This window comes from Homarus americanus, unplaced genomic scaffold (assembly GCF_018991925.1).
Source record: "Homarus americanus isolate GMGI-L3 unplaced genomic scaffold, GMGI_Hamer_2.0 scaffold41027, whole genome shotgun sequence".
Taxonomy (NCBI): Eukaryota; Metazoa; Arthropoda; class Malacostraca; order Decapoda; family Nephropidae; genus Homarus; species Homarus americanus.
In genome coordinates, this window is record NW_024745073.1 from 5,294,528 (window position 1) to 5,318,483 (window position 23,956).

The 23,956-nt window shown below is 43.8% G+C and overlaps 1 long non-coding RNA gene across 1 annotated transcript in view; it reads left to right on the plus strand.

The window, feature by feature from the left end:
- The window catches only part of LOC121878542, a 43,904-nt gene that overhangs the window by 18,534 nt on the left and 1,414 nt on the right, over positions 1–23,956 (plus strand). Inside the window, exons 2-4 of the long non-coding RNA XR_006091176.1 lie at positions 539–659; positions 23,571–23,683; positions 23,761–23,814. This is a non-coding gene — a long non-coding RNA (uncharacterized LOC121878542). The remainder of the gene's footprint in view (positions 1–538; positions 660–23,570; positions 23,684–23,760; positions 23,815–23,956) is intronic.

Sequence of the window (23,956 nt, forward strand, 5' to 3'; positions counted from 1 at the left end):
GTGGTGGGGGGGGGGAGAGATCAGTGCCAGTTTGAATGTCTGACTGAAGATAACCGACTTGGTTCACCGTAGTCCTGTGATGATGATGATGATGATGATGATGATGATAATGATGATGATAAAAGCAATAGTAGTAATAGTTAGGCTTCTAATCATCATCATCATCATCATCATCATACCGCCAAAATAACTCCAGATAAACCCATATCAACAGAACAATGTCATGTAAGATCACTGTCTCGGCCTTGTAATGAAAGCTCTCACTAACTGGCGTACATAATTAAGCTTCTTGGTAATGGTATCACGTGTCTGTTTGATCTCGGTATCTCTGTCACTCCACCTTTGTCTGTCACTCCACCTTTGTCTGTCACTCCACCGATGTCTGTCACTCCACCTGTGTCTGTCACTCCACCTTTGTCTGTCACTCCACCTGTCTCTGTCACTCCACCTATGTCTGTCACTCCACCTGTGTCTAATAACCAGCTGTTGTCGTTCAGTTCCCTTTCCCCTGCCTGTAGTAACCAGCTGTTTCTTCCAGCTGTGGACACCCTGGCCTTGGCCTACACTATGGAGAACAGCTGTCTTACAGTCAGTCTCTCCGCCCTACCCTGGGGGTGACCAGCTGAGCCCGACGCCAACGCCTACACCGCCTCCATCAGGTACGCGACGAATTCCACTACCTCTCACCTGTGCCTCCCCATCACCTCTTACCTGTGTCTCTTCCTCCCTCCTCACCTGTGCCTCCCTCTCACCTGTGCCTCCCCATCACCTCTTACCTGTGTCTCTTCCTCCCTCCTCACCTGTGCCTCCCTCTCACCTCTCACTTGTGCCTCCCCCTTACCTTCATCTTTGTCTCCTCATACCCACACACCTTCCCCACTCTATCTCCTCACTTCTTTCCTCACCTCACACACTTACCTCGCCACCTATCTCTCTCATCACTTTCATTGACCTCTCTCACCTCTCACATCTACCTCTTTACCTCCTCCCTCACGCCATCATTCTCCCAGTAATCTCTCTATCAAGGTGCTGTAACACTACCACACTATTATTAGTTACTGTGTGTGTGTGTGTGTGTGTGACCATCATGAACGAGTATGTGACACTCCAGCCTTTAGTGTGGGAACCTTCGCCTCCTCACACCTCACATATTTTGCTGACGCCCACAACTCACGCCCATCTCTCCATGAATCCTGACTCAATCTTATGCCCCACGAGGATACCACACGCCCACACTTTTCACTGATACCCACACCCAAGGTACCTCAGACCCACCTGGCCAATACCACTACATATATATATATATATATATATATATATATATATATATATATATATATATATATATATATATATATATATATATATATATATTCAACATGCTGGCAACACCTGTTTCAACACCTCCAATCAGCGGCTGGCAGGCATATTTCAACCGTCACATACTATCCTCTTTTTTTGTACCAGTAGGTGGTGTATGAGGCCCTCAACTCCCCCCCTCCCACCCCTTACACCTGCGTAAAGTTAATCAACAACAGGTGTCGTGGGCGGTGCGTAAGATGACCCAGGTTGAGGGAGATGTGGGATGCTGCGGCGTTAGGCAAGGAGGCGTCGCTAGGCAGTCACTAGTGCCCCTTTTGTACCACGAGAATAGCGTCACTATAGGTAGGATGCTGGCGAACGTTCGTCTGGAGGAGTTTCAATAATTGTGTCACTGAGATGATGCAGGTGAACGCCAAGCTCTGTTGACTACTTGAGCCGGTGATCTGGACTGCCCGTGTTGGCGTGTTTTTATGGTTGTGGTCTTTATATAATGCACATGGTGGTTCACACACACACACACAATACTGGGTGTACAGGTGGCAGGTGAGGGGGGTGGATGGGGGTGGTGGTGTTTATGCCAGGGGTCGCGAGGAGGTTTGTGTGTGTGTTTGTGTGGGCAGCTGGGCGGAGGGGGGAGGGGGCGCACCACACCTGTTGCTTGAGGCAAAGCTCCAGGGCCAGGGAAGTCTCTGTCACACTCGGTCTGCTGCCTCACACTCACCTGCCTTAGAGAGGTCCTTAAGCTGCTGCTGTCACGAACAAGAAGTGACTGAGTAGTGAAAGAGGAGAGTGGACACGTTGGGAGCGGAGGAGCGGCGTCCGTGCCCGCCGACACCAACACTTTCACTGTGCCCGACACACCGCCACCCCTTAGGGGGGCTCAAGGTGGTGGCGGCCACCTGCCACACACACACGAACACATACCAATAAATGCCCACACAAACACACGCAACATACATTCCAGAGACAAACACACACCCACACACAACACAAATGCCCCCCCTCCCACCCACACACACACAAACCACAAATAACTATAAACATTCCACAACAAAACTTGCAACACACACACACACACACACACACACCAGTGTGCCCACATTCATACCCGTCGATACTCTCTCTCCCATTCATCCTGCCATAGACGACCCGAAGGGCAAATATAGAGGTCAGCGTGTGATCGCTGCCACAGAGCACCACCTTCCAGGTCGCCTGACGACTGTGCTGCTGGCGAGAATGTTATACCCGGGAATATTGTTTAGTACCTTGATAATATTAAACTGAAGCATCACAGGAGCTAAAACATTCCGAATTTTCAAAAAACAAGTTTATCATTTTTATGAGACTGTTTTTAAAGGGTACAGCCGGACCCTGTATGTTACAGTGGGACATCAACACCACATGTGGGCAGACTAGAGGAGGCGGGGTGAAAGGATACACACCCACACGTCCTCACCTGAGAAATATTTAGGTGATCAGCTGATGAAACGAGTAACATCAACCAGTGGGAGGATGATACGAGTAACCCGGCAGGAAATACCAGAGGCGGTAAATGCCAGAGTTGGTGGTACATATGGACAGCGTGGGCCAAGGGGCTAACTTCTTCGTGTTCAATGTACACCTTAGGTTCCAAGTCACAGCAACACACAACGCATTTTGAATCTTCAGTACAATGTGGTGTAAATTATAAAGTGAATAAATAAACTTAATCATTGTTCTAAACTACGACATGCTCTTTGCACTGGACCTTCGTGACCACTCTTGCAGAACTGTACGTCCAGCTATTCCCAGGAAGTCAGATGGTACAGTGAGTCAACTCTCCGAGTGACCCACAAAGGTCTTGTCACCTCCAGCACGGAAAATTTTGACCTGGTTAACCTCCGCTGGTGATGGTGGCACCTTGTTAACCTCAGCTGGTGATGGTGGCACCTTGTTAACCTCAGCCGGTGATGGTGGCACCTTATTAACCTCAGCTGGTGATGGTGGCACCTTGTTAACCTCAGCCGGTGATGGTGGCACCTTATTAACCTCAGCTGGTGATGGTGGCACCTTGTTAACCTCAGCTGGTGATAGCAGAAGTGGATCACGTGAAGATTAGGCACCCCAGCTTATTTCACTTTGATGATTAAACACCCTAATGCTGGGCTATTTTAGGTCATATTCGGTTAAGTTTTATAATGTTAGGTTAGGTTAGGTTATAATTAGTTTGGTTACGTTCGGTTAGATTAATCTACTGTAGGTTATACTGTTTTAAATTATATTATGTTAGCTTAGTTTAGGTTAGTTTAAGCATCAGATGAAATAAGCAGAGGTGCCTAATCTTCATATGATCCCCCAATACCCCCCATCCCCCAGCAGGTGGCAGCAGCGGTATTATTGACATATATAGGGTGGCTCTCTTACTCAACGTCACGCCCCGCTCTCTAAATATTCCTCTGTCCTTGTGAATAACTTCCTGCCATAAGGACACTGGTTTCCACCTGTGTGTGTGTGTGTGTGTGATACTAGATGAAGGGCTATGATAGGTGAAGGGGCGTAAATCTGTAATTGGCAGGTAAAGAGAAGGTTAGAGGGAGGTCACGGCAGGTCACGAGAAGGTCAGAAGGTGGTCATGAAAGGTCACTAGAATGGAAGAGGAGAGTCACGGTTAAAGAAACAAGTGCCAAGAGGGGTCACACTGAGAGACCTCCCAGCACGTGGCATGACATCAGAGAACGAAGGTAAGGCGACCGCATACAGTTTGCCAATCATGATAACTTTACCTGAGAGTCACGCGTTTACAACCAATTCATTGCTAATTTAGGACAACACTTAAAAAAAATAAAACGATAGGAACATAATCTCGTGGTTTTGTAAACTGTTATTTTCGTTGTATTTAATTGACTATGTCCACAGGTTGTTAGATCTATAGGTAACAACACTGATGCTCCTATGGCCAGTGACAAGTTAGAAGAAAGTGTCATGGGGGAGGGTGGGTGGGAGGATGTGTCAACAATGGGTTTAATGGGTATTGGATGCGTCTACACAGTGGGTGAATAAGACTGAGTTACCAGGGAGAAGAGGAAGAGATCGATCCTGAGGCCTGTGTAACGCGAGATCGACCCCGGAGACCACCACGCCACAGTGATTGTTATCTTACTGCCAACCCCACCAGCCTCTCTCCCTCTGCCGGAGTGTGGAGGAGCCACGACTCCTCCCTCAACCCCTACTATGTGTCTCTGTTCCTCCCACAACCTCTACTATGTGTCTCTGTTCCCCCCTCAACCCCTACTATGTGTCTCTGTTCCTCCCTCAACCTCTACTGTGTGCCTCTGTTCCTCCCTCAACCCCTACTATGTGTCTCTGTTCCCCCCTCAACCCCTACTATGTGTCTCTGTTCCTCCCTCAACCCCTACTATGTGTCTCTGTTCCTCCCTCAACCCCTACTATGTGTCTCTGTTCAACCTCTACTATGTGTGCTCCCCAGCCACTACTGTGTGCCTCCCCGACCCCCAACCCCTGCTCTGTGCCCCCTCCCCCCATCCCCCCATCACTCCTCAACAGCTTGCCTAACCTCAGTGATCTGTCAACATTGCCTGTACGTGACTGGTGATGCCTCTCCCATTCACGTCCTTTATCCATTTTTTTTCCTACATTTTCCTGCCCAATGAGATTACTTTCGTTTTTAGTCATGTTGCTTCCGTTGTGCTCCTTCGTGTATCTTCCGAGTAGGTCAGAATTGTGTCTCATTGTGTGTGTGTGTGTGTGTGTGTGTGTGTGTGTGTCGCGGTAGCCTTACACACCCAGGCCCAAAATACCCCACTTGTGTTGGAGGCGACGACTCGTCCGAGGCTCAGCAAGTGTAACGAGTGGGGAAGAGCCCGGCATGTGACCCATCCCTCCCCACAAACACTACAAAACAGCGCGCAAAAACATACTTGGCATCGAAAAGGCTATGGTTTCTGCGACAACGGGTCCGGAACTCTTAATATAACACATTTGTAGGCACATCAATCGTTGGGAAAAAAAAAAGAGTCTCACTTCTTCTAAAAGAGATCCAAGGCGCCAGTGCAAACACCGTAACCTAATCTAACCTACACGTTGTGTGTCAAGGTAATCGTGGTATCCAAGTGGACTCTGATCCTGTGTCATGCGGAACATTGGTGACATAACAGGATTATGACAGTGAACTTCTAACTTGTTATCATGTTGACATATTCCACGAGTACCGAGACCATGTCCTTGAATCTTTTTCTAACATAAAGCCTGTATTCACACTTATATTATTAAAGATGTGATCACTGTCTATCATAAAAGGTACCGCTCAATATCCATCTGTACAAAGGCATCATGAGAGTGTATGGTAATAAATATTTCGCCACACTCACTACTGTTTTTAAAACTGTCGACTGTGCTGGAGGAAGGCGGGAGTGTTTTCACGTATGAATGCATGTTTGTCTGAATTTTTATGTCAGGATCTCCCGTTAACTGCCCCCCCCCCCAACCCCACCCTCTCTGCCACTCCTTCCTACAACTGTTCGCTTGGCTCCAGTGGCCATTGGCGGTGTTTTATTAGCATCTATCTGTCTCTCTCCTTATATTTGTCTCATGATTTCAGATACACCAAAAAGACTTCACTTCACTTGTCATTGTTCAACCTGATGTCAGATATGCGGTGTGTGTGTGTGTGTGTGTGTGTGTGTGTGCACTTGTCTTCACATTTCCATCGCTTGAGGCTGTCAGTGTCGCCATGGCTGTGAATGTAACGAAATATACCACGTTGTGATGTGTAGGTCGACTGTGAAGTGCTGGCAACCTTCACATGGGGATTTTCGTAGCCCAAAATCATTATATTCAAATACTGCGTAAGTTACGGCCAGGAATATTACTTTAACAAAACACACACACACACACACATACACACACACGCGCGCGCGCGCGGAGGTGCGTACGAACACACACACACACTTGCACGTGACTACGCGAGTGAGTAATGAAGGTAATTTTAGTGGGCAAGAGTCCGCCCCAGCATCTGATGGCTGGATTTTTAACCCAGGATGTATAGAGAGAGAGAGAGAGAGAGAGAGAGAGAGAGAGAGAGAGAGAGAGAGAGAGAACGTAACACCGCTCTACCGGCCAGTTATTGTTATAATACTGTGTCAGATTAAGTTTAATATCGTGTTTTAATCCATCTTATAGCCGTAATCTGTCCGTAGTACTTTTCCAACACTGTAAATTTTGCCTCAGCTTCCCAGTACAGTAAGTCCTATGAGCAGTACAGTACAACAGAGCCTGGGACCTGCACACCCCGAGGACTCTATACTGTACTACCTTGAGGGGCGGGAGGAGACTCGAGACACGAAGACTCTCCGAACACAGCGCCTGGCGATAACACAGACACACACCACATATTTCCCAACTGGTCCGGAGGGGCTGGGTAACCTCACCACCACTACCACGCCAGACATTTCTTGGTAAGGGGGAAGGGTAAGACAGACAGACAGGCACAGACAGGCACAGACAGACAGACAGACAGATAGTCAGACAGACAGACAGATAGTCAGACAGACAGACAGCCAGACAGATTCCAGACAGATTTAGAGTACACATGTCTTCAATGTATGTTTATAACTTGGTAATATTGCACAACACATTCACAAGATCCACTGTATTATTACTCCTTATACATTATTATGCACAGCTCACACCTCTGAACAATAACAAATTCAGTTAACCCCCCTAAAAAATCACTGTATTTATCTTAGATACACTAAATACACACTTTTAAAAAAATCCATTACAGAATTATGAAACATTTATCGTCATCACGTTAAATACCACAAAAAATACCCATCATTTAATAAAATAACTTAAAAGCATTAAATTCGCGTTAAATGTGATGACGCCTCACCTTAAGAGTGTTGTGGTGGAGGTTGGTATGTGGGCAGCGCTAGAGTCCACTGTCTTCACGCCCTGGGTACAGCACCACCAACTTACGCTAAGGTAGCTTCTCCACCCTTCCCCGACACTCACACACATGCAACTATCGGTGTCTGGGTGTCGGGCAGCCCACGCCGCCGCCAGCACGCCCACACGCCACCGTTACACCGAAGCCAGCACCAGCACGCCCACACACAGGCCTTACCTTGGCCTCTCCCACCACCGGTGCCGTGCCCAACACCCCTCACCTCCCCACCGTCTGATTCACCTTCCTCTACCTTCAAATCTTTTTCTTGCTATTACCTTTAAGTTATTTATAATTTAATCATATTACCTGGAGCACAAGTTACAACAGCCCGTCTATTGTTATTGGTATACAGTATAGCGACAGCGGCTGAAACACTTCCTACAGAAATCAACAAAATAAAATAAAATAAGTGAACGGCTCTGAAAGTCTCAGAGACTACATAGGTGTATACAACTACATCTGAATTCATATAGTATTGATTACGTAATAGATATTCTGAGAAAGTTTGTCCTTATAGATAGTGTTGAATGTACACACACACACACACACACACACACAGAATTGTGTTTGTGTAAACCTTTCTTTAATATTTTCATTCTCTTTAACCTCTTGTTTCGTTTTTATTGTGCGACAACCATTAGTTCTATAGTTATTCATTGTTCTTTGATGTCTGTTTATTCCTTACATTTGCTCATCACTGTATAATATGACGTCGTGAGTTAATGTCCAAGAAGATATTAGACAGTTCTGATGCCAAGGGGGAAGTTACGTATGTACAGTACAGTAGTGTTACATTAGAATGTTATATTAGAATGGTGAAGTGTGTCTGGTGTCATTCTCGTCCACTGTAGCTAAATTGTTTGATCCTAAAAAGAAATTCATGAGAACTTCCGAGCATTGGTGGATAATTAATGGTACAACATTATTAAAAAAACCATTCTGAGTTCCCTGCGGCTCTTGACCACAGTGATAATGACATCCAATGTATTGTGGCTTCTGTCTGACAACAAGAAAAGTGTTCTATCTTTATCGTCCACTCGCTTAAATTTAAAACACTCATGGCTCTATGAAACCAAGCACATGTATCATGTCAACGTTGAGACTCACACATGTTTATTCATTGGTGAGTGTTGACAGTAATGTGAAGCATCGCCAAGTATTTTGACAGCCGGGAGGGGTCTTTGATGTTATAGCGGCCCGTGCTGGCTGCCACTGGTACTCCTCCACACCCGCCTTGCCACACCTATCTCCGACTCCTCTATTTACCCTTTCACCCCCGACCTTTCATCCTCAACCCCACTCTATGACAACTTCACCCTTCTGATTGATCCACGACCTTTAGCCATACTGCCATTGCGTAATATTATCACAAGACCTCGATGCAGTTTAATATACTCAGTGTACGTCTGTGTATCAGATGTGAATTAAGGAATCGCCCACAGCGACTCCCAGCTGACGACACTCGCCACCCGTTTTCCGGACTTCACAGAATTCTTTTGTAAGTTTCTCTGTGTTGAAGTTGAGATGTTGTGTAAAAGAGATATTTGTGCAAAAGTTCTTTTTCTGAGGTGGCGTCATCACCTTCCCAGAAGGGAGTCTCGAGGCCGTTAGGACGAGGTTAGAATAATGAGGTCACTTAGTCCGGCAGGCAACCTCCACTCTTCAATAGAAAGAGAAGATGAGTCACAAATGTTACTCTCCTAGTTAAACACTTCATCTGTAAATGTGTTGCTGATTTCATGCACAGTTTTGTTCATGTTTACCACACATTAGTAAACAACGAAGACATACACACATAATTGTTGATTATTAATTCTTCATGAAAAAGTCAACTTATCATTTAATTCTCATTTAACATAATCCCCTGCAGAGGAAGTGTAGCCACAGTATGACGGGTAAGTGTGGGTGTAGGGGAGCGAGGTGTACACTACCCACATGTGTCCACACCATACATGGACACCTAGTCCAGATGGTCATTAGCACCCTGAACACTTCATTATCCTCGCCGTATTCGTGTCTCGGTGTAACAACCTTCTCCCCGGCCAGAGTAGTGCACACCAGAACCATTCACATCCATTAACTAGTATGACGTCAGGCTCTTGTCGCTAATACATGAGATGAAACTTGATTTAACAAATTATATAAAACGACTCTACGTGTACCGAAATATACAATATAATATTTATATAGCTATAGCGCTCGTCACTTCCCGTTGACAGAACCAGTTTTTGAGATAATGTAGATCGTATAAAAAATTTGATGTAGAAAAAACCCGCTTGGAGCATAGAGTGTGTGTAGATGTGGTGTGTGTGTGTGTGTGTGTGTGGAAGAGGGTACCATGGACGTATATGTAGGATATACTAACGTGTGGGGGCGTGGCTAATGGGTATTTATGTATAAAACCGTGGAGTAGGCGTAGTGTGTGGACGAAGGATACACTAACTGAGTCAATGAATATGTTTAAATCCCACTTGGACATGGGAAGTGGCTGTGGTGAGGAGGTATGATGAGTCTCTAGGTATGAGGGACACGGCAAGTAAATGGAACTGCAAGCAGGGGGGGACACAAGCAGGGGACACGGTAAGCAGGGGGACACGGCAAATAGGTGGACACGATAAGCCGGGGGACACGGTATTGTGTGGTTAGATTAATGTATGCAGTGTGGAGATGACTTGATAAATGACGGTACTGTAACGTCTTGCCTAACCTAAACTGCTCGAACCTAACCTAACGTTACTTAATTTAACGTGTGTGTGTGTGTGTGTGTGTGTGTGTGTGTGTGTGTGTGGAGACAAGGGAAGAAGGGTGTCACGGAGAGATGGACCAGAGGGAAGGTGGACCAGGCTGGAGGGTGTCAGGGAGAGATGGACCAGGTGGAAGGGTATCAGGGGGAGGTGAACAGGAAGGAGGGTGTTAGGGAGAGGTGGACCAGGTGGGAATGTGTCAGGGGAGGTGGATCATATGGTAGTGTCAGGGGAGGTGGACCATATGGGACAGTGTCAGGGGGGGAGCGGACCAGGTAGGAGGGTGTCAGGGGAGGTGGACCAGGTGGGATGGTGTCAGGGGAGGTGGACCAGGTAGGAGGGTGTCAGGGGGAGGTGGACCAGGTAGGCGTGTCAGGGGGAGGTAGACCAAGTGGGATGGTGTCAGGGGGTGGACCAGGAAGGAGGGTGTCAGGGGGAGGTGGACCAGGTAGGATAGTGTCAGGCAGAGGTGGACCAGGCAGGAGGGTGTGGGGAGGTGGACCAGGTGGGATGGTGTCAGGGGAGGTGGACCAGGTAGGAGGGGTGTCAGGGAGAGATGGACCAGGTAGAAGGGTGTCAGGGGGAGGTGGACCAGGTGGGATAGTGTCAGGGGAGGTGGACCAGATGGAAGGGTGTCAGGGGGAGGTGGACCAGGTGGGAGGGTGTCAGGGGAGGTGGACCAGGGGAGGTGTCAGGGGAGGTGGACAGTGTGAGGTGGACCAGGTGGGAGGGTGTCAGGGGGAGGTGGACCAGGTGGGAGGGTGTCAAGGGGAGGTGGACCAGATGGAAGGGTGTCAGGGGTAGGTGGACCAGGTGGGATAGTGTCAGGGGAGGTGGACCAGATGGAAGGGTGTCAGGGGGAGGTGGACCGGGGAAAGATGCATCACGGAGCAAGACGCTGAATCACCAGGTAAATACTCCGTCAAGTCCAGTTTGAGACGTAAACACACGGTGAAGGCGTCACTACCACAAGCTCTCCGCTCCTCCTCTGATCTTCGTGCTGTGGACGCTGACTCCCTCGGTGGGCAGAATTAAACATTTATTTCACGAAATCCATTTATTTTCGGAGATAAAATAAATATATCTATTCTAGCTTCAACAAACTTACCCAAGGATCATTACTGTAGGTTTAAGATCTGTTAGATTCAGGTCGTTTGCTTAGAGAGAAAAAAGTCAATGGCTTAGCTCTCCTTTTCGTGGTATATATTTTAACACCGGCCATCTTGCGGTTAGAAGTCTTTACGGGAAAACTTAGTCAGTTGTGCCCTAGATTAAGATAATTTGGGTAAGTTTGGTCAGTATAAGCACATTTATTTAGGCTAAGGTGTTAAGGTAAGAGTATGTAGCTATCTGTGTACAGTATAGAGGTGCAAATACAATAACAGTTGATAACGAATATTATCTTCGATGATTTGATAATAGTAACGATTATGTTACAACTAGGATAGAAAACATGCCAATACGTGTACGTCATGTTAACTGCTAATAGACTGCATATCCATAATCCTAACTGTGTATAGATCAAAACATACAGGCTGCAGAATGACGTGGATTGAGGTGTTAAAATAGCCAGCGAGTATGGCTATTTTGGTGCGGTTCATCTGGCGATATGTTGGTCCGCCATACCCACTTCCTGGTTGTTGTAATAATTCATTCTCTTCCTTGACTAGTCCTCCTTCTCTAGATAAATAAATAAGATAAATACAAGAGCGTGTTCATTGATAAATACTCTTACAATGGTAAGAGTAATATATATTTTTTTAAATTGGAATTTTGTTTTGCGGTGAAGTGACAGACAACCCCCCCCCCCTTCAGTACCAGTGTAAATAGTTTTTTTTTACAGAGTAAAAGGTTATCCATAACCCATGAGAGAATGAGCGAAGGAGACATTGCACCGTAGAACGTTGACCTTCATATCGTGTTGTTTTGTACAGACTTTTATCACCATATTCTCTATTTTACTTGTAATTGAACTAACACATCCCATTAAAGATACACCTGCCTCTCCTGTCTTTCTTATCACACGGTTAAAGCCATTTTACTGATGACATGAATATCGTCACACGGTTATTACACACACTGGATAGACGCTAGACCTTGTAATACATTTAAAGCTTATATTATACCCATTTCTGGAAAACTGGATAATTTGTTTTGTCACGTATATTTCAACAACACTCTTACGTCAGTGTTCGTGGAATAACCATAACCCACAACTTGATCCAAGTCAACACATTCCTGTACTTGTTGAATTAATATCCAGTCTCGGGCAATGACGATGTCGGCTTCTTTGTAAGCATCCTCGTTTTTCCTGATTATTATTTTCATGGTGTATGATTTTTTCACTGCTGTGAGAATTCATGCAGTTCACAAACATAATTGTAGTTTCTTTTATTGGATCACATGAAGATTAGCTCCCACCAGCTTATTTCACCTGGTGATTGAACACCTTGACGCTCCCTGGGAGTTAGATTAGGTTAGGTTAGCCTGTAGGTGGTTAAATTTAAGGGGAAAGAAGCTGGGATGGTTAATCTTCATGTGATCCATTATAGTGGTCCCTGTAGATTAGGAGAGTCATACATAATAATAGGCCCAGCGTCTCACCGGATATGTCGTAATGTATGAATCCTCCAGCGACCGAATATTTTCCTAAAAAATGACGAACGAGCATCCTGGCACCTAATTATGTTCAAGGTCACACAGGTGTCATCACACTGGATGTAACTAAAGAAATTAACGTGTACTACATCCCTTAAAATATTTATTGTTTGGAAATATGAGATGTCCTTCTAACAGTTTTACTATAGATGGTGTGCTAGCTGGGTGTGATGAGGTTAGAATATACAGGGTGATTCAGCAAAGAGTACATTAAATTGGAGGATGAAATCCACAATGTTTCTATGGTAAAATGTCAGATTCTGCATAGTTTCCATGTTACAATACATTTAAGATGTTGTATTAATGAGAGTGAATTTGAAGTGAAACCCCCGTAGCTAAGTCCCCATCAGAGTAGAAAAGGCAGATACCTTTAAGCGAGTATGATATTCAGGTATTCAATTTCTTTATGGGTGGCCATGCCGAGGGAAGGAGGCCAGTGGCGTGTATAGGATCCTTCCATTGTTCTTGATAATATTGTTAAGATCTATTTTGAAGCCTAAAAAATACATCTCAGCTTCTAACAATAAGCATGCCATGTTTCTGTGCACAGAATGTATGAAATAGGTATCTTAAGGAAGTATTAACGACTGTAGGTATACATGAAACCAAGATTGTTAAGTGAGATAAGAACAAGATAAACTTAAGGAATAAATAATAGAAGTCAATTGAGCAAAAAAACATACGAAGGTTCTCTGTTCACATCCAATATGTCTGGATTTAAATTTTAATTAAAAATGAGATTATCTGGATTAAATAAAAATAAGATAATTTGTTGCTTAAGATGAAGTACGTTGACAATTATAGAGGTTCCTCATGTTACAGTCGGTTAGGAAAACCACGTGAGGTGTATGCATGTGTGCATATAATATAATGTAAAAGAAATTTGAATTCCCCAATTTTGCTCCTCGGTATTCGTCCGTAAACTATTGGACAACAAATACTGTACCTGCAATTGTAGAGATGAGTCTTCCTCATAAAATAATAGGTTGACCGCCCGCTTGCATATACAATGTGAAATTATGACCACTTGAAAACATGCATAGTGGGAATACAGTACAATACCGAGTTTTAGTCAGTCTTTTACTATCGAGCACAGGGGATGCAGCTTAAGAGTGAAGCCTCAAAATAGTGTTGGAACGAACATCTTGATTTAATCTGCAGAGGGGAGCAAGTAGGCTACGAAAGGCTGCCAACATAAACACTTACACAGATGGTAGAAACTGATTACGTGTTGCCTTAAAATAATTTATTTAGTGATGTTGAAGCACTTGATAAGCGAGTTAAAACGATAATTAATATAAACAATGATAAATATTGATATGTGTTTGTCTCTGACTTTAACGCTCTTCAAGTTGTCCTGTTTTTATTTTTGTTTTTCACCTAATTATTAGACAAGTCTTCACACATGGTGTATAATAAAGTTTATAACATTTACCACGCATAAAGGGGTTAGAGGCCTTTGAAATGTGGTGTCATACCGAATGTTAAAACTAAATTGCACAGATTGGAAAGTAAATTAAGAAATAGTAAGGTTATAAGATTTTCGAGAGAAATACTTGAAATTTACAAAAAGAAAGAAAAATTAGATTCTTTGGTCATATAATTAGGGATGAGGGGATAATAACAGCAGTATTAATGGGCAAAGTTGAGGGTAGGAGGGCCAGCGGAAGGCAGAGACGGATGGATTAATGAAAATAAAAAATGGGTCCTTAAAAAGGGGCGAATCCGGGGGAGGGGGGGTCCTGTGGGCCCGGACCCACCTTTTTTATCAGAAAATTTTAATATTTTCGAGTATTTTAATAGATAAAATTACCAACAATATTACGCATTTGTTTAAAGTAGGCAGGGCTTTAAAGTCAGGGGAAAATATGGGGTAAATTACTAAAAAATAAAAGAAATAAATCTTTTGAAAACCCGACCCAACGTTTCTTAACCTTTAAAATTCCTAAACTATAAAAAGTTTTCCTTATTCATGTTTTCGGTGTTTAGTAGGTGATGGTGTTTTCGGTTTTAGTATTGTTGCTGTTTTCAATGTTCAGATGAGGAGGGATTCATAAATTGTAAAGTGATTCTTAACATTTTTACAAGTTAGAAACGTTAGGTAAGGTTTTCAAAGTTTTGTTTGGTATTACATTTACTTTTTTTTTCTACTTTTATCCTCTTCGTCACTGATCTGCTCGTTAACCGCTTGGTCGGTCGGTCACGTCTCTGATACGCATTGTTGGCAGATACTGGGCATGCACTGGCCCCTTAATATATCAGAACCTGCTCCAGTGTTGGTTAAGTCTGGCCTTGAATGAGCTCACACTCGGTGCCGTCACAACACTCTCTGGCAGATTGTTCCAAGAGTTCACAATTCTCACTCCTAAAAAAAATTGCCCTCACAGTTTTCTGGACTTGTGGCTTCTCCAACCTTGAGCTGTGACCCCTTGTGGGGCGGACGTCCGCCAGCTCCAGGTATGTACATTCGACCGAGTAGTGCCCCCTGAAATGTTTATACACTTTGACTAGGTCACCCCTCGCCCGTTTGTAGTAGAAAGCTAGGATTCCATTCATGCGGTAGCGGTAGTACCAAATATAGATCACATTCAAATGTACACGGTTGTTTCCATTAGCACGGTTGCGTTAGCGTTATGCGTTTGCAGTACATGCCAATCGCTCCCTGTAGCGTTTGAAAATGCAACCACAGGGAAACAAGCGCGGGAATCCCACACTGTGACGTCACTATACTCGTGCTTGCTCTCCTCACCCGGCAAATCGTCGCGAGGAAAAAAGTTTTCTGTCGAGGAAACTGAGAAGTTGATTTCACTCAGAATATATCCCAACCTATTTTGTAATGCATTTATATTATACACTTAAAAACCTTTATATATAATTTTAAGAGATTCATACATTTTTGACACAACTGTTATAAAATGATGGTTTATGGTCTCAATGAAAGGTTCACTGGAATACAAATTTTTGTGTCGCTTAATATTTATCGACGGTTCCTATTATTTCCTATGTATAAGCATGACTCACCTTATACATATTGCAAGTCGCTGCCTTGGGCAAATGACTTCTCTGTTCCTGCAGTGTTTCACCAAATCCTCCTCAACCAGGGAAGAACTTGTGCGAACTGTTATCTGCTCACACGAAAAGATTCTTTGAAATTTTCTTCATCCAAGCTTAGGTCTTTTACCAGAGTACTCTAGGCTCCATATTTGGCCCGATTCAGCAGCAATCTATGAACCCACCATCTATATTTCCTTGTCCGTTTTTCCTTTGATTTACGGATGATCTTATACAAACCCAGGATGCTTAATAGCAAATCATCCTGTTCATATAAATAGCGTCGTAGCTTCGATGCACTATGCACCATCTTTCCTGTTCTCCCAATAGAAAGACAGGTGCATGCATATGGAAATAGGGGTGTCCGTTTTACAGGACAATTTAAAGCAAATGCCTACCGCAAACGTATACCGCAAACGGGCATTGCAAACGCAAATGGGGAATCTTAGCTTAAGCTAGGTAGTTAGTTGCAGGCGCTCCAATCTCTCCGATTAGTATTTTACTCCACATTTTCCCTCGACATCAAAGCCCTGCAAACTTTAAACAAGTAATACTGTTTGTAATTAAGTCTATTAAAATACTAAAAAAATATACATTTCCGACGGAAATGCCATAGAAGAAAAAGTGTCAGATAAGTTTGAATTATGCGAAATAAATGCCATATGCCGCCAGTCACGGTCACATATCATTCTCATACTCATTTTATGAGTTGGGTAAAAATATTGGAGTCGCCTGAAGAAAAAATATATGACTTCGGAATCATTTTTCATTCATAGATTTCTGACTAACTAAGAAATAAATGCCAAATGCCGCCAGAGTCAGAAGGTCAACACCAAAGATACTCTACTCAAGATAGGAAAGCTCCACCTAATATATATATATATATATATATATATATATATATATATATATATATATATATATATATATATATATATAATATATATATATATATGAAATGTATGTACGGTATAGTTGCCAGATACCTCAATAATAGCGTCATCTATTGGCTGCGTTCAAAAGCTATTCGTGACGTCATAGACGTTTATGTGACGTCATGAGTGTTTTTTTTTACTTATTCCATTTATTTTAGACATATCAATCTTCATTTATGTATGCATGTATGTATACATGCATACTCCATTACCTCAAGATCTTAGATGAGTTCATAAATTAAAAGACAAAATCGTTTCTCTTGCACAATTATCATAAAATTACTGCAAGTGATGAATCATCTGTCACGTATATTCTGGGAATGTCAATGGCATTTTGCCATCCGCGACTCCTGTCAAATTCGTATTAAGTGAGTCGGAGTGACTGATGAAGCTGCTGCCTCTGATTTGAAATGTATTTCAATATATAATTGCATATTTTCACTGTAACTCACAAGAGATTAAATACTTAAGTTGCCTATCTCTGTCATTTGGAAACCGATGAAAATGAAAATGTGGATGTGTATCCTTTCTCATCTTGCAAATAACGCAGGGATGCGATCTACCCGGCATGTTGAACTGCGCGTCCAGAAGGCTTGACTACAGTGTTGGCAGTGTGAAAAATTAAATCGTAACCACAATCTTCTAAAAAGTAGCCAAAAAGTATCCACGTTTTTCGTTAATAAAATGACGAATTTATTAGTATCTATAACAACAAGGTTAAACTGAAATATAATGGTGTCATCAATAATTTAACTGATTATAAAATGGCTATTCTTGGCTGTCGTCCAAGATTTTGAAAACATGCAGCCGACAACGTGACGTCACATAAGTACGACTGCAGCGCCATCCTAATTCTGGACTACATAAAATGACGTCACTGTGCCTCAAGGCTTCAACTAGTATTATTACCGACTATTTTAAACTCATTCCTGTCTTGAGTATATAGTCTTTGGTCAACATATTCAGAGATATGATCACCCGCTCGTTAAGATCAAAGACTATAGTAAGAAAGACAGGAAAGCAAAGAGAAAGCAGCGTAGGCCACATAGCATATAGTTGGCCGCGGGATCAACAGATGGCTAGTGTGCAAGGTGCGGGTGTCACCATCACCGTGTGTCGTAAGCACACGTACAAAAACAGATCACCCTGAACTTGTGTTGAACGTTTTCACTGACACATATACATTCAATATCACACAGTAAATTCTATATAATATGTAACAACGTGAACACGTTAAACACGAGCTCACTTCGCTAGTTACCATGGAAACATGAACACGCTACCCTTACAAGCAGGTCCGGGCTTTTAGTTAGCCGAGGTGCCAACAGATGGCGTTGATTAGCGCTCAGTGGGTTACATTTTTTTTTTCGGTAAAGGGAGACGCTTTCTTGTCTTTCTTATAATAGTCTTTGAACACACTATTGTGAGGGTCACTACACTAGCAAGCCATTTGCCTGAGTGAGCCGTGAGAGAAGGATATGTCGTGACTGGCAGTTCTGTGGTGATTACATTTTTAGTATTTTTATATTACGTTATTTAAACACAAGCATATGTCGCTACTGTCCTCTGTGGTGAGTAAATTGTTGGTATTTTTATTTTAATAATTAAGTTACGATAGAGAATTGGTTAACCACCGCCATGGTAGTTTGTCAACCCTACAAGTAGTTACTGAGAGTTTTATTGCATCATCAAATGGAAATTTAGGTGAAGATATTTTATGAAAAGGTAATTGCAAAGATTAACGCCTCCATTTTATATATTATGCTGGCTTGGTATGAGTAGTTTATATTGGTGTTTGTAGTAAGAAATAATTCGTTTCCGTCGACGATTTGGTGAATTGACAAAAATTAATGGGGTTAATATTCGTTTTTAACCCATTAGGTATTTCAGATTTTGGTTAATACTGTATATAGGACTAACCCGCCAGGGCTGCATAGCGCCGATACGGCCGTATTGTAGCGTTATGAAATATTGGTTCACACTCAGGATGGGTTGGAGAAAGGAAACTCACAATGAGCTCTCTGTATACATATTGTATTGGATGTACAATGCAGCTTGGTGCTGGGTAGGCAGCATGGTTACAAGCATTGAGTAGAGAGAGCTGGTTGGTGAGGGTATGGGGTTATGTGATATTGGTTCACACTCAGGATGGGATGGAGAAAGGAAACTCACAATGTGCTCTCTGTATACATATTGTATTGGATGTATAATGCAGCTTGGCGCTGGGAAGGCAGCATGGTTACAAGCGTTGAGTAGAGAGAGCTGGTTGGTGAGGGTGCTCAGAGGAGGATCAGCTTGTGGGTCGCCAGGCAGGAGTGGAGGAGGTGTTGCTTGCTGGTGGCTGTAGGTAGAAAGAGAGATGTCACCACGAGGTGAGGTTTTATATAGCGGGGGTAGGCGTGGCTTAATAGTTGACCTCAGTCATGTAAGGCGGCGCTGGTTACTGACCTAGACACGCGGGCAGGGTGGTGAAATCGTGGGTCAGCTAGTCAGCGACAAACAACGTTTGTAGGGGAGGAATCCACTACAAGGGAGCCCAGAGGAGGGCACGCAGCTTGAGGGACGCCAAGATCGGGAGTGGGAGCCGCCAGGCTGGAGCGGAGGAGGTGGTGTTGCTTGCTGGTGGCTGTAGGTATAAAGAGGGTGGTTACAGCAAGGTGAGGTCTTATAAGGCGTGGGTTGATAGTTGACCCCCGCTTCGTCAGGCGGCGCTGGAGGCGTAGGCTGGGGAATTCGAAAATGGTCGGCTACTCAGCGACAAACGGCGTTTGTAGGGGAGGAATCCACTACAATACTCCCCTACCCCTCCGGGCGCGGCTGGAGGTTGGCAGGGTTGCGTCCCACAAGTGATTCAAAGCCTGTGGGAGAATCAGGGGGAGAAGGAGGATTGTGGAGGTGAGGAATGTGGTGCTTCTCTCGCGGCAGGTACAGAGTCGTCAGTAGCGCCTGGTGGGGTGTGTGGGTCTGCGTCAGGAGCAGGGTCCGCGTCAGGAGCAGGGGCCGCGTCAGGAGCAGGGGCCGCATCAGGAAGAGCGGCGGGGGTACTGCTGGGCCGGGGGCAGCGTCTGAGGCAGGACGGGTGTGTTGGTGTTGGTAGGACGTGGTGCTTGGGGCAGGAAGAGGAGCGGCTGTCTGCTTTGAGTAGCACAGCTGCTCTAGGGTGTCTAACCTGTGGTGTAGACAGTAGTTGTAGAGCCGATGAGAGCTGCCTCTGCGTGGATAAGCCAGTCTTCCATGTTGCTTGAAGACTGGGAGAGTGATCAGTTTCTCCTCCATCCTGTGTGAGTGGTCACTCCAGGGTCACCATTTGTGGGGTTATGAGGTATTGGTTCACACTCAGGATGGGTTGGAGAAAGGAAACTCACAATGTGCTCTCTGTATACATATTGTATTGGATGTACAATGCAGCTTGGTGCAGGGTAGGCAGCATGGTTACAAGCGTTGAGTAGAGAGAGTGAGCTGGTTGGTGAGGGTGCCCAGAGGAGGGCACGCAGCTTGAGGGACGCCAAGGTCGCCGGCGGGAGTGGGAGCCGCCAGGCTGGAGCGGAGGAGGTGGTGTTGCTTGCTGGTGGCTGTAGGTAGAAAGAGGGTGGTCACAGCGGGGTGAGGTCTTATAAGGCGGGGGTAGGCGTGGGTTGATAGTTGACCCCCGCTGTAATGGGCCCCTGTCTCATCAACAGAACATATTATATAAATGGGTCAATACATCTGATATTATATTCAGATTCACCCCCTGTAACTTTCCACTGTCTATGAGTAAGACATGAGTTGTACACGTGAGAGGGCAACTCTCCCAAGAGGGTAGAAGCCCATCGTCAGCATATCTGTAAGCCTGCACAGCGAGAGACTCACTCGGTAGTCACTCACAGCAACTTATATCGTAAGGACGTGACCTAACGTTTATATTACATAAACGCCGTCCCTTTCTCATTCACTCATATACAGTGGAACTTACGGTCGATCTACACTCAGGAATTATAGATACAATCCTTTTATATTAAAACAAGGAACTACAGTTTGGGTTTCGTTACTTAAACCCAAATAATAAATATATGTGACCGGCCTGGTTAATTGGACAATCCAGCCGATTCACCGCTCCGTCAGGCGGCGTTGGAGGCGTAGACTGAGAAATTCGAAAAGGGTCGGCTACTCAGTGACAAATGGCGTTTGTAGGGGAGGAATCCACTGCAGTATCATCTCACATCCAGAAAATGTCTCAAATTTCACCATATCATAATATCTTCTCTCTGTTTAATATACCGAGTAAGTTAGGTAAGGTTAGGTAGGTTTGGTTGGTTAGTTTTGTTCTTCATGCCCACAAATATTAAGTAGTGTTTATTTTAAAAATATATATTTTTTAAACATATTTCCACAAGCTACAACAGTGTCCACTATAATATAACAATGAATATCCGGCGTTTTTATAATTGTTTTCAATCAATTTCGCTCGAGGGTTAGTCCTATATAATTACCCAGATTTTTTATCAATATCAATAAGATTATTTTTTGGTAAAGGTGTAGAAAAGGTTGACTACTAGAAGGAATTGTCCGAATTGGTTAAAAAAATTTCTACACACTAATATGACATTAAACACAAAAGTGGAAATGACAATGCATGGAACCTAATAAAACCTGACCAAACATACCCAACCTTTGGGTTTGTTAGGTCAAGTTCTATTAGGTTCTATGCATTACAATGTTAATTTATGTGTTAAACAACTTACCTTAATATTGAGGTTGATGTACTGTACATCAGCAATGGTGAGGAGGAATACGTGGAAGCGTTCACCATCATTTAGGAAACATCTCTTGAAAAGGGATTCAGCGAGATAACAACTAAAGTGGCGCTGGTATTAAAATTGAGATAGAGTAAATAAAAAAAAGTACTTAAAACTATAATCGAAAGTTGTCGTTTTTTTTTAATATACTTAAAATCATCAAAACAATAAGTATAGTAAAAATCAAGAAAATCAACAAACAACATCTGGTGGTCACCCTTTTCTACACCTTTACTTTAATTTTTTTTTTAATAAGGAATCGATTTCTTCTATGGCATTTCCTGGGCAAATGCATAGTTTTTGTTAGGTTAGGTTAGTTTTGGTTAGGTTTGGTTTGGCTTGGCATGTGATGCCTTGTGCCTGGATCTTAGAGGCTCTTGTTGCATGTGGGACTTGTCAAAAGTCTTAGAAAAATCCATATACAACCCATCCACTGGTAGCCCTTGGTCCACATACCCTGTTACCTTTTGAAGGAAAGTGAGTATTTGTTAGGCAGGATTTTCTCCATTATACTGTGCTGGGATGCATTGATATGATTGTGCTTTGTCAGGTGTTGTTGTTGTTGTTGTTTTTTTTTTTTTTTTTTTTTATAAATTAAGGGAGTAGCCCACCCGTGCACAGGTCAATGACCCACATCAGGGCCTGGGGGCAAAGATATAATAATAATACTAATAATAATAATAATAAAATACAAATAAAAAACAATAATAATATAATTATGACTATCAATTTTCAAATACTGTGATGTTTTGACTTTCCTGTCGCGAACCATGAACCCCGAGATTCAGACTCTTGAATCCGAAGCATTTATGGACAGAATAATGTATCGGTGTCTACTGCTTCGGGTTCACGAGTCTGAATCGTGGTTCGCAACAGGACTTTCTTGGGTGACTGTACATACTTAAGGAAATACAGTCAACCCTCACTTTACGCGGTTAATTCAACCCACAGGGTACCGCGGAAAGTGAGAAACGCGTAAAGTGAACAACATAACATATGGGATTAATTGAAATAGAGACCGGGCCGACCCCCAAACTCCACTTTTTGACGACACACAACTATGTTGTAGTAAAAATATTATCTTAACTTTATGATGGTATGCACACACAATTAATAATTAAGAGAAATATCAATAATATTAGTTTTTTTAACACATACATTAGTAGAAAAGATGGCTGGGCACACGGGGATGGGGGGTTGGTTCCGAGGCAGAGGGCAGATTATTGGCCCTCACTTGTATCACTTGTATCAATTGTATCACTATCCACCACAGAGGCTTGCAGGGCCTCTTTGTCAAACCCCTCAAAGTCCATATAAGTCCATATCCTCACTATAATTATCACTATCACTGACTTGGGCCGGCTGTGGTGAGTGGCGGGTGAAGAACTCGGTAATGTTTTGATGACTGGGCGACCGTGTGCGCACCCTGCTCGCGCCGCTTACACAACATGGCGGGAGGTTTGGATCCAAAAATGGCACGGCTCGCCAGCCGCTCTGCGTAAAGGGGTACACGCACCGCGGAATGTGAGCATTCCTGTTTCGGCAGGGTACCGCGTAAACGTGGAAACGCGGAATGTGGGACCGCGTAAAGCGAGGGTTGACTGTATTCTTAACTGTTTGATAGATGTGTTATTTTATGATATTCCCCTTCCTGGATATTAGATCATAAAAATTAAGTGTTTAGCTTATGTTATGTTTAATTATGTATATTTAATGCTGTATAAGTATCCTAGAGTTTAATTTTAAGTAATTTAAGTTATAATTTCACCACTTATCAGAGTGCAGTAATATCTTCGTAAGCCGGAATCCCTCAAACCCGCAGCTCTCCGATAACTGAAGGGAGGGAAGGGAGGGTGGGTGAGAGGGAAGGTGTAGGTGTGGGAGGGTTGGGTGGGTGGGTAGGAGGGAGTGGTTAGGTTGGTGGGAGGTATTGTTGGGTGGGAGAGAAGGTAGGTGTCTGCATGGAAGTGAGTGTGTGTGTGGATGGGAGGTCCTCCCAACCACACACCCTTCCTCCCATCCATGCACCCTTCCTCCCACCCACACACCCAACCTCCCATCCACTTACCCTCCTGTCCATCCACAAACCCTTCCTCTCATTCACACACCCTAAAGGTCTTTTTAAATCTTTCAGATTATGTGGCTGTCTGAGGTGAATGGCTGGCTGGCTCAGGTGGACTGCTGGCTGGCTCAGGTGGAAGGCTTGCTGAGGCGAACGTCTGGCAGGACTAGAACACCACCAAACAGGTAAAGTACTTGTGACAATATGTAATGTCTATATGTAAGGTATTTATGAACATTGTCTAAAACTTTTTGTATTCCAGGTTTGTTTGGCTGACTGTGGACCCACAACAAGGTGCTGCCTGGAGGTTTTAAAGGTAAGACTTATTTTTGTAATAGTAACAGCACCATAGTTAGAAGTATATACACAGTAGTAACTCCGCCTTGTTCAACTGAACATGCCGGTCCCCAGCCCGGATAAGGGAGGAGGGCTACTTCAGTGAAGTTTGAAGTAGATAC